Genomic DNA, 11,569 nt, shown 5'->3' on the forward strand with positions numbered 1-11,569 from the left:
ACCTGCATTATCCACACTTGAGTTACTAAAACCTCCCATGTCATGTTCCCCCAGCCTCTATCAATTACAAGGAAAATTCCCTTAATACTCTACCGTTACTCACTAAACCTCATTACACTTAGGTAATCAATGCTTTACTATAATGAAAAGCCTCATAATGAGATTCTTAGGAACTTAAATTAAAGAAAATTTACTGTCAAGACTAACTACCATGGAAGTAGTAAGTCAGACAACAACATTTATGGTTGATTTTGCAATAGAAGTGACCCCACCTACCACTAATAAGACAACTGCTCTAAAAAGTCTTCAAAAAAGAATGAAAGTCTTCATTTGCTTTCTCTAGTAAGTCCTACACCTTTTAACATAAATTAATAGATTTTTTTCAACTAGTATCATACAATAAACTTTATTTAAATAATAAAACAGCAATAGAGTTTTTTATTATTTAAATAAAACTCACTGCCTTATTTTACTGGTAGAATCCATTATATAAATGCATCAGTTTTTCTGTCTGCACATTTCTTCAAAACCATGTGCTAGCAAAGAGCATTTATTAGCAATTTATCCAGAGTTTCACCTGGAAGAATACTACTGAATGGTTTTGATATGCACTGTAGGGTAAGGACAATTATTTGTGCATTAAGTTCTAGTCCTGTCTAAGTCAATGGCAGAACTCCCTGCTTCACTTCTGACTCTGCTATGGAGTCAAGCCTTTTCATATTTTGCTCTGGGTCCAGCCCCCAACTTCATATGAAGTTAACAAATGATCAGGCAGCAGATAACCCCTGACACAGATAAAAAATTTAAAGCTTTGAAAAATATTTGCATTAAAACCCAGTGGAAAGATTGTCTTTCCTCATGCATGTGACAGAAATTATTAAATTGGCTGGAACAGTGGCCAACAATTTGATGAAGGTCTTTCAATATAATGTAAGCATTGAAATATTTCCAAGTATTTTGTTGTATTTTATAACCTGATTTAATATCAGCATCCCAGAATTTAAGCGAAGAAAAAAAATTGGTCCTTCCATTAATATTGTTTTCTCATTCCCATATTTAATTTTGGGCGCAACTCTTAAGCCCAATTCTCAATTATATGGTTCTCTGCAGTTACAAAATGTCATCAGTTTAATATTGAAATGGATTATTCAAATTTAACCGAAGTTCTGCATAAAAATTACTTGGCAAAATGCTAGCAATATTAAAGTACAGTTTTTCTTTGAGTGAATAATGCCCTAAGGCCAATGCAAGTAATTTAGGTCTCTATAACAGTGAAACTACTTGACATGCTGACTTTGAATTTTAAGCATGGAAGAGTTTTACAACTGCTGGAACTGAAATGTGAAAATTTACCTTTGGCTTTCATGTTTGAAATTTTATTACATTTGTCAACACTTATAAATAATTGTTTTAAGTAATATGTACCTTGGCCATACTTCAGAAAATAATCTGCAGTTTTAATTCCTAAATGATGGAATTTTTCATATAAAATGACAGTATTCACTGTAGGGCTACGCTAATTAGGATGCTCAAGCACTGAAAAAGAACTGTGACTATAGGCACTGTGAGAGCACACAGAAGAGATGGGCTTTGGTTCTCTGTACCTGATTGAATTATTTATCAGAAATTCATTTTGCCAAGTCCTCATCAAGTGTTCACAGAGCATTCTTGCTACTGAGTTTGTCTCTAATGGGCTGGGAACTAGATATATGAAGCCAAAAAAGGCTTTGATCAGCTCCAGAAGAGGAAGAAAGCCATTCTACTTACTTTTCAGTACTTTCGTAGCACTGTTTTCTCCAAGAGGAAGGTGTTGAGGGACAGCATCTCCTCATAAAGGACAGATGGCCTCAGAAAAGGCATCTTCTCTCTTGCACAGGAGTGAATAATGGTCCTTCAAGTGAAACTTCGTATGTTGGCTGAATATTCCTATGAGGACCCAGTAGCAGACAGTGAGATAATAGTTTGCAGGGTGGCATCTACATGAGGATCAAAGGGGGAGCATCCCCTGCATTCAAAGAGGAGACTGTCTTTTATTTTGAAGCTCTGGTATGCTGTGAATATTACAATTACAAACACACAGGTGAACTTCTTTTTTGACGTGATGCCCCCTCCCTCCGGCAAAGATTGCTGGAACTCTGTAGAGTTGCCAATATTTTCTCTTTTATTCCAAGCCAGTGTAATGCAGTTGCTTGAAGAACCTTGGGGAACATTAATTTCTGACCTCACGAGTCTATCAAGGAAAGGAGAAGACAAATGTTTCAGTGAAAGTAGTGACTAAAGAAGAGCAGGAAGAGGTTGCTTATAATTAGTTTTGACTGAATCAGAATGCTGACTGTAAGTATGCCATGTTCATAAATCTTGAGAACATCTGCTCCTCAGCTGTGATTGAAACCTTGACAAAGCTGAGCCCTTTGTGGTTTATCGTCAAGTGGCATATAAGATCTTGATCCTTGATGCAATTTGTGGTAGTTTATTGAACTGAAGGCATAGATGACCTGAGCGTGATACGCTATGGTGTATGATCTCAGGTAAAGAACAGATTTTTTTTTCTGAATTTGATTTTTTTTTCTCTAAGAAAGGTCAGATCTCCAAATAATTGCCTCCAGTTCTAAAAAGAAGTCTAGCCAGGCTCTAAAAGGCGTATGCATGAGGACACAGCAGATAGAGAAGTTCTCCTAAACTTTTCAGTTGCACTCCTCTCTTTAACCACTCATTGGCTGTAGAATAAGTAGTTGGCTTCTTTCAACTCATTTTTTGCACAGAAGCAACCTACCCAAATATGAATCTGTCTCCAATATCCTGAGGTTAATGAGTCTTTGGATTCTATCCTGTGGAGTTTCTTGAAAAACATCCTTTACCAAACTGTCTTCAGCAGCTGTAGGAGATAAAGTATATAAAGTTTTCACATCCATTTCCTTAGAAAAGGCTTTTTTTTTTCCTGCCATTTTCAATCTCTTTCAATCACATCCACCTGTGATAGAGCCAGTCATGTGGTAAGGAAGCTGGAGGGAAAGCTCTGTGCAGATTTGTTGTTGTTCAAACATGACAGGAGAACAATTTCAATTATATTTTAGACAATGAAAAAAATACAATCATAGAATAGTTAAGACTGGAATGGACCTCTGGAGATCATCTAGTCCAACCCCCTGCTCAAAGCAGAGTCAAGTAGAGCAAATTGTGCAAAGCCTTGCTCAGCTGGGTTTTGAATATATGCAAGGATGGAGAGTGCACAGCCTCTCTGGGCAACTTGTTCCAATGTTTCAACCTCACAATAAAAATATTTTCTTATGTTTAAATGAAATTTCCTGTATTTCAATTTGTGCCCATGGCCTCTTGTTCTGTCACTGGGTGCTACTGAGAAGAGTCTGGTGCCATGTTCTTTACTCCTTACCCTCATATATTTATGCACATTGATAAGAGCTTTCTCTTCTCCAGGTTAAACAGTCACAGCTCTTTCAGCCTCTTCTTATATGACAGATGTTCCAATCTCTTAATCATCTTTATGGCCCTTGCTGGACTCACTTGAGTCTGTCTGTGTCTCTCTTGTCCTGGTGAGTCCAGAACTGGACCCAGCACCCCAGACGTAGTCTGACCAAGTGCTGAGTAAGGGAGGAGATCACCTCCCTCAACCTGCTGGCAACGCTTTTCCTATCACAGCCCAGGAGGCTGTTGGTGTTGTTTGCACATTGCTGGCTCATGTTCAACCTTTTGTCCACCAGGATCCACAGATCCTTATCTGAAAGGAAAGGGAGAAAGGATAGTATTGTGACCTTTGTGTTACCATTAGTTTTTTGATACTTGTCTCAGAGACTTTGCTAAGGGCATCAGGCTGCTTTCTGATAATTTCAGATGATCCTGGAAAAACATTTGTGGTTCTTGTTGTTATACAGAGAAGCTTAAAAATGGGAACAACAGATGTTACAGATGTTACCACTCTTAGAAAGCAAATAAGAAAACCTCGAATCTACCATTCTTGTTAAAGGCTAGTCTTTTGTCAATTTGTGGCCTGATTTATTTTTTAAAAAACATGTAATTTGTCAGTATTCCAGGAGGCTATTGTATTTTTGGGTTTATCACCTTACTTGATGTATGGATAAGTACTTTTTCAGTAGTATATTTGCATTGAAAACAGCATTATTTGTGGTTTCTAGTGGATGTACTATCCTCTCTTTAATTTTTGGAGCTTTACACATAATTGATTAGATAGACATGCCTTCTCCTCTGTTATATCAGTGGCTAAATCTGTAAGCAGAATTCACAAAAGTTACTGAGAATTAGGAAGGTACAGAGAATCAGAAAGATACCTGATTTCAAACACATGCTCATCAGCGTGCATTGATAATACTGAATTCAGTGTGGCATGCTTAAGGAGTCAGACACAGGTCTACATTTCTTTCCAAACCAGGATGTATAAACATGATTCTGTGCATATTATAGTTTAAATGGCTTTGCTTCCATTGACTCAGAAAAGGCCTGATACAGAAGTCATGAAAATCAATGATTTTTTTTTAATAGAAGGCAATAAGACTAAGTGCTAAAAAAAACTTCTTAAAATCATGTTTAGAAAATATTTCCTTTTGAAAGGAGTAAACTTTATTTGCCACTAAACATAAGAAATAAACAAAAGATTCGGTCTTCAATGCATTGTTTTGAAAAGTGAACATACCAGTTACAAAAGTAACTTATTTTATTTTGCATCCATAAATCAAGAATTGTCTTCCAGGTGTGGTAATGGTCTTTACCTATTCTGGCTGCCTATTGATGTTATTCCAGTTGTTCTGAACAGCTTTTTCTGTGACTGATTCAGAAACTCTAGGAAAAGTGTCAGTTTTCATTTAAACAAACACACATACATGTTCATATGTACACATACGTCTTTATTTGTCCTCAAACTGTCAGTAGCTGCAAGTTTATCTAATGCTCTGTAAATTATTGTAGTTGAAAATATCTTGGATTAAAAACTGTTCTTAAAATTATTACCATTTTCCAAGCTGTACATTCAAAATTAGAGGAAAAAGAAGTACGTAGCATCATTAAAATACTAAGGGATTGTGCTGTGCCTAAGGAATAGGAGAGAGTAATTCAGGATGGGAGGAACAGAGACAGCATACCTGGTATTGTAGAGACTGTCTGCATGGTATTGTGGGGTCTGAGCAGACAAGCAAAAAATGGCACAGCATTAGTTTCATAATGCAGAATAAGGAGAGAGGGCAATACAGTGACAGTATCCATGGCATTTCGTAAATGTACGGTGCAAATTTATTTTTGGAGCTGCTGAGCTGCTCCTGTGACAGCAAAACCATATGCTACCCCTTCCATAGGGTGTTGAACAGAGGGTCAGTGTTGCCAGTGGGAGTGAGTATTACTAAACATGTGGTTGTGCATTCCCCACTTGGTGACATTATGCATTGTATGATATTAGTAGAATGTACAGTATGAAATGGCATTTAGATAAAGAGTGAGCTATGCAGTTATGAATTGCCTTTGAGAACTGGAGTTAAGGACAGTGTGATTCTATTTGTCATTTCTTTCTCTAAGCAGATCTCAGTGAACTTTACACTTTAATGAAGGTTGTCATTATCAGTTAGTATATATCTTTCCTCTCAGTTACTAGTAGCATTTGTGGTTCCTGGCAGCTCACAGACAAGTTGGTCTGAGAATTCCTACACTCAAGGATTTTATACTTTTCTGTTGTGTCGATCCAAAGCTGGAATGAGCTTTCAATGTCCATGCATCATTAGCTATTACAACCATTCTTCTCTTTTTCCTGGTTTTAAAAAAAACAAAACAATGACTATCAACCCTGGCTATTTAGAAATGTAAATACTGATTTCCTAGATGTGATGAAATAGGAATATTTGTTCTGCTTTTCAACAAGTGATTTTTCATCAGTCATTGCTTGTTTCCATGAGTTTAGATTTTGTGCTGAAAAAGGAATTGGTTTAATTGTTGTTTCAATTGTTTTTCTTTGAAAAAGGCTCAACATTATGTTATCAACAAAACTGACTATTATTCTCCTGCCTTTAAGACCTTCTGTATTGTGCACAACACTGCTGCCACTTTGGAGTACTTGAGACTGTGCTTACAGTTGAGAGCATGAGCAGATCATTGGCCAAATACCTTTAGCTTGTGAACCAGACACCGTAATCTGAGGGCTACTGAAAACATACTAAGAACACAAAGGAGTTCAGGGGAGGAAGAGCTTCAGGAGTGATTGAGAGATGCTGTCTTCCCAGCTGGCTTCACACTACTTCATTGTAATGGGAGGGAACGGGATGTGAGATTGACCCTGTGATGTCAGCCTGACTTGTTTTCCTGCAGCTGAGGGAATTGGTAGAGTTAGTAGAGGAAATGAGCAAGTAGCAACCGGCTACTTCTGTTGCTTGTGTGGCATCTCTCTGGCACAGGAGCCACAATGTAATGTAGCTGCCATGGGCAGCCCAAGAGTCATACACTGGCCACTGCTGTAGTAGGAGTTCATGTTGTATCCAGGCCAGAGCATCAATACAGGGAATCATCAAGCCCTAAAAGAGGAAGAAAAGGAAGAAAATCATTTTAAATTGTAGTTGCTTCCAGAATGAATAACATATTGGAATTATCCTTGTTCAAACCCTTACTGAGCTCCTTTTAGAAATACATAAATACTAGTGGAGAAATGGAAAACAGGAAGAAGGGAAAAAAAAGGAACAAAATACTGCTTATTTCTTAAAGCTAACAAAATCATAAGGTAGCCTAGGAATCAGACCTCTGCTATATGCTTTAGATAAGATTCATCTACTTCATGTTGACAAGGGCTGCTATATTTTTTGGCTCCTGGCTCTCTATCAACAGCACATACTTTTTGCAATCCACAATGCATTCTTATCATCACCCTTTTTTTTTGGAAAAATATTGTGAGAGTATAATTTCCAGCTGCTCCCCATAAACCGTTTATAATTTGTGCACCACTACTCAGAAACTGATAGCATAATCACGAACACCTATCACAAAAAAAAAAAAAAAAATCCATGGCATGTTTATTGGCAATTGCAACACAAAAGCTGAGCTCTGAACACCTGAGGCCTTGCTATGTTGTTTTCACTTATAGGGAAAATGGTAGGAAGTTTAAATCTTTTCTGATAAATCTACGTATTTTGTAAGATATAAAGACTCCGAAGTAGTAGGTATAAAATCTGGTGATGTAACAGCTCTGAATGTCAAGGATGTTAGCAGGACATGCAAGTGTGTGTATCTGACCATGCACACAGAGAAGAAAGCATACAACATGCAGATGTTTCTTCAGCAGTATTATACAAGATGTCAGGAAGCAGAGTACACTCTCTCTTACCTAGATGAAATCATGCTGGGAAGTTAAAGGAAAATGTTACTACCTCATTGTAACTGAGGATCCTAATATTCGCAGACCTTTATTCTTTTTGGAATTTCGGATTCTTTCATATGGATGAAAATCATGGAATTAAAGTATGCATTTTGCAAACAGACTCTTGTTAGGCAGATAGTAATGTTTTGAAAACAAAAAACAGAAAACAAAATTGACAAAGTTATTTGGGTTACTGAAAACAATCGTGCAACTGATAATTCTCACTCAAGAGAGAGAATACCAGTAGTAACTGTTATTAGCAGTATTTTATAAGTAACGCTAGAGTCTATAAATACAGAATGATGTTAAAAAGAAAAATGTATTTGTAATTTTTAAAACATATTTATGCATCACCACAGCTCAAGAGAAATAAGGATACATTTTAGTTAACTAGAGCTGTTGAATACCCACAGAGCCACATGTGGACCATGGCACTGAATAAATTGTGACCTTGTCATGGAAGAGGAGTACAAGATGTCACAGGAAACATAAAAGCTAATGAAGTAGTGAGTCTTCTCTTCTGAGGCACTCTGAAATTCATGCCTGACAGTGCTTTCAGGTGCTGTCTTTTAGATGGGATAGGAGAATGATAATGTGTAGTCAGTGTTAAAGTGATCTTGCTACTCATGTCCTTTGAATTTTTTCTTAACTTTTAGTTTAACCTAATATTAAGGAGGTGGAGACAAGACACTTTCTCAGGGACAAAATGGAGATATTGTGTGAGGCGACTGGTAAAGAATATGGCAAGAGAAAAGAGGTGGAAAAGCTGTCCAAAAAGGGGATTGTCTATTTCTAAGTAACAGAAGAATATTTTTGATCTTGTGTAGTGATCTTGGCGTAGGACTGCTGCAGTGGGGTATCTCATTTCCTCCCTGTCAGATGGAATGGCATATTATCATGGCCATCCTATTTCATTTCTCCATATTCCATTTATATGCACTTTTCCAACACTTTCGGAAGTCTTTGAAAAGTGATCTTTTACACTGAAGTTTTCTTACATCTTTTCTCTATTATAAGTATGTTCTATTCCTATGGAAATGTGGGACCTTTGGTTCTTAAAAATATAACAGTGTGGATCTATCTGTGATCCTAGCCTTTGTTTCTGAGATTAAGTTACAGTCTTGCCATAGTGTTGTTATGCCAGATAAATAGTTTTGTTCAAGAAAATTTACTCTCTGTCAGGAAAATAAGTATACAAAATTAATAGATGAAAGAATTAGAAATAAATGTGCAGGCATTAATATTTTTTTCAAGAATTTTCAGTAAAATATTAGCAGAACTATTTTGGAAACATTTTTTTATTTCCTCAAGACTTATTTGTGAATTTTGCTTAATCTCATTAATATTTATTTGTTTTAAACCATGGTTATTATGGTTAGAGCCATCAATTTCTGCAGCTATTTACAGTTTGTGGTGCTGATCCTGAAAGCTTTTCTTTGGGGATAGGTGGCTGACGTGCAGAGACCCCCCCCCTTCAGAAGCAGTGGGGCTTCATTTATGTGTATGGCTCAACTCAAGCAAAGGAAATTTCAGAGGCAGACATAAAAATTTCAAACAAGCAATGCATGTAGACAGTTCTCTGATTATAACACACATGCACATTAGTATAATATTTTTATATTATACTTAAATAATAAATATAATTATTTATATATAAACAAATTATTTATTATATATAACAATGAATTAATATTTTGCTCAATTATTACACCTCCAGATAGCCTTCAGAAGAATAAGAGAAACAGGTATCTTGATCTGCGTAAACCTTTAGTCTGAATAATGTGATGCTGGACCATATATCTTGTTAAACAGTGCTTTGAATTTAGCATGGTAGAAAAATTATTCTTAAACAAGAATAATGGGTAAGCATGAATAACAACACTACTAATACATACAATTAGGCTTTTGTCAGATAATATATTATGTGTTTCTATAACAAATACAACTGGTATCTCCAGATTGGCTTGTGATTAGGCTCCTTTCCAAAAGTAATCCTTTAATACAATAGCTGCCCAAATCCCAGTTCAACTTAATTTCACTGACTTTGATTTTTGGACCAAAAGCATTAAGCTTGAACTGGTGAAAAATGTGCAAAGTGTGCATTCAATTAAGGAGTAATTAGATCCTCAATCACCCTCACATCACACTAGAGATTAGCCAAGAAAGAACTACTAGCTGTAGTGTATAGAACAGTTTTGTTAATTAGTTTAGCACTAATTGAGATTGAGAAGGTGTCACTGTGTCACAGCATTATTTTGCCTGCATGGAACCTTAAGGACACAGTGTTTCTGGTTTCTTCTGAGCATACTGGCTGAGATTGTTCAGTGTAATGCCCTCACCCCATATCTTCTGTCCACTTGAGAGAAATCTTTCTGTTCACTTCCAGGGGGATTTGGTCACTGCACCCTCATATCAGCAGCTCCCTGAAAAATGTACCAAGAGTTTTTCAAAATAGCAAGACTAACTTGTTATTGTTAAATGTTTTTGTGTTATATATCTTTATCAAGGCCCCAGGAAGAACTTTGCACCTGCTATATTATTACCTAAAATATAACTAAAACTAGCGGCTTTTTGAAGGGCATGCAGTCTGCCTTTGAAGGGAGCCAGTAAAAGGTTCCTCAGGTTGACCATCAAATGATCCTGCTGCCAAACCTTGTGACTGCAGGGGGTGTTGGAGGATAGCCAAGGAGCATAGGGAGATCGTTGCATAGATTGTCTTCTGTGTAGACACCAATTTCTTAATTGCACCGCTGGTGACTGGCTACTTCTACCCTACCTTGATCTTCAGAAGAAAGTATTGGGAAGTCTCAAGGGAGGTGTTGACTCTGCCTGCAAGCAAAGGTAGCAGCAGGTGATTATTTGCACTCATTTAAGGTTTGGTGTATTATTCTGTATTTGTCCTTACTCATTACTTACTGAAGTATAATTGGCATTAAAATAACCTCAGGAAAAATGAGATTATAGTACAATAGAATGAAATGTCACTCTCACACCTATCACTTATGAACTGAAAAGCACTAGGGCAACCTGAGTAGTTGATTTCCTAAGCTTAGGTTGAAACATAGTATGTGTTTGCATGAAACCAAGAACTGGTTTATCTGTACTGCTAATGAATATTACTGCTATTAAGAGGGACAAGTTGGGTCATTGCCTTCTATCTCCTCAGCACTTCTGACTCTCATGAGAGCTATATACTCAGCACTTCACACAGTAGGGCCCTTAAAATGGTAAATGTTAAAAAAATTCTGTGTGGTTAGTATATATTCCTGTCTAGTTTAAAGCTGTGACCTTCATGTTAGTATCAATTGTCTGATTGATTCAGAAAGCCATTAGAAAAGCTTTGTTTCAAGGTAATACTTTTACCACTGCATTTAATATTGCAATTTTGTTGCCACTTCCTCCATTGCTATTAAATCTTTCAGCATTGGCTTCAGCCTCAGTGAGAAGAATCGGGTCCATTATGTCACTGAAGTATATGCCCTGAACCCGCCCCCCACCTGCTGTCATGAAATCCTTGCTTTTAGTTTCCCCTGTCTCCCTGGCTGGACATGAACAGTCTTTCAGACCTACTGTGCAGGAATTTCAGTAGCATAATTGTTCTATTCTCTTTTCAGAGAGGAGGAAGACAATGCTCCCACAGTGCCCTTGGATGAGAAATGGAAACTTTCGAGACTGCTGCTTCAGTCGAACCACAAAGCCTGTATTGTTTGCCTTCATCTAATTCAGCCTTGATAGACAGCTGTGACAGTTGGTCTGTCCACACGGTCCAGTGAAATTCTGGGAATGGGTCTGTACATTAAAAGAAAAAAACACATCAGATCTTCCAATTCACACTGTTACCTATTTTAAAACAGTAATTATCAGTACTTATGTAGTATCTTTAGTATAGCATTCAGTAATGGTCTGTAATCCAAATAGTAATAGTTTTAAGCTTGGAATGAATGTTATTATATATAGAAAAACTCGTTGTTTTGAATTTTGGATTTAATTTTATTTTGTAGCATTTCTTGTGCTCTTATTAACTAATGTCTTTTCTGTAGAGGAGAGGTGCATTCTATAAAGCCAATAAAAGGCATTCTTTGTGCACAGAAGATATTATGTAAATTCAGAAATAAGTTTGGGGCAGAAGGGAACATTTCTGTGCCAAACCTGTACATCTAACATGGTTTAGCTGAGTAAAGCTGAGTGACATTTGCATTACTAGGAACC

At 36.8% G+C, this 11,569-nt stretch overlaps 1 protein-coding gene across 1 annotated transcript in view; it reads left to right on the forward strand.

Moving 5' to 3' along the window:
* CA8 (carbonic anhydrase 8) overlaps window positions 1-11,292 on the forward strand; it is a 49,523-nt gene extending 38,231 nt beyond the window's left edge. The window contains exon 9 of the mRNA XM_062568211.1: window positions 10,975-11,292. The gene's annotated coding sequence lies outside the window, so the exon portion shown is untranslated. The remainder of the gene's footprint in view (window positions 1-10,974) is intronic.
* The last annotated feature ends 277 nt before the right edge of the window (window positions 11,293-11,569 follow it).

The sequence above is a fragment of the Rhea pennata genome, chromosome 2 (genome assembly GCF_028389875.1).
Source record: "Rhea pennata isolate bPtePen1 chromosome 2, bPtePen1.pri, whole genome shotgun sequence".
Lineage (NCBI taxonomy): Eukaryota > Metazoa > Chordata > Aves > Rheiformes > Rheidae > Rhea > Rhea pennata.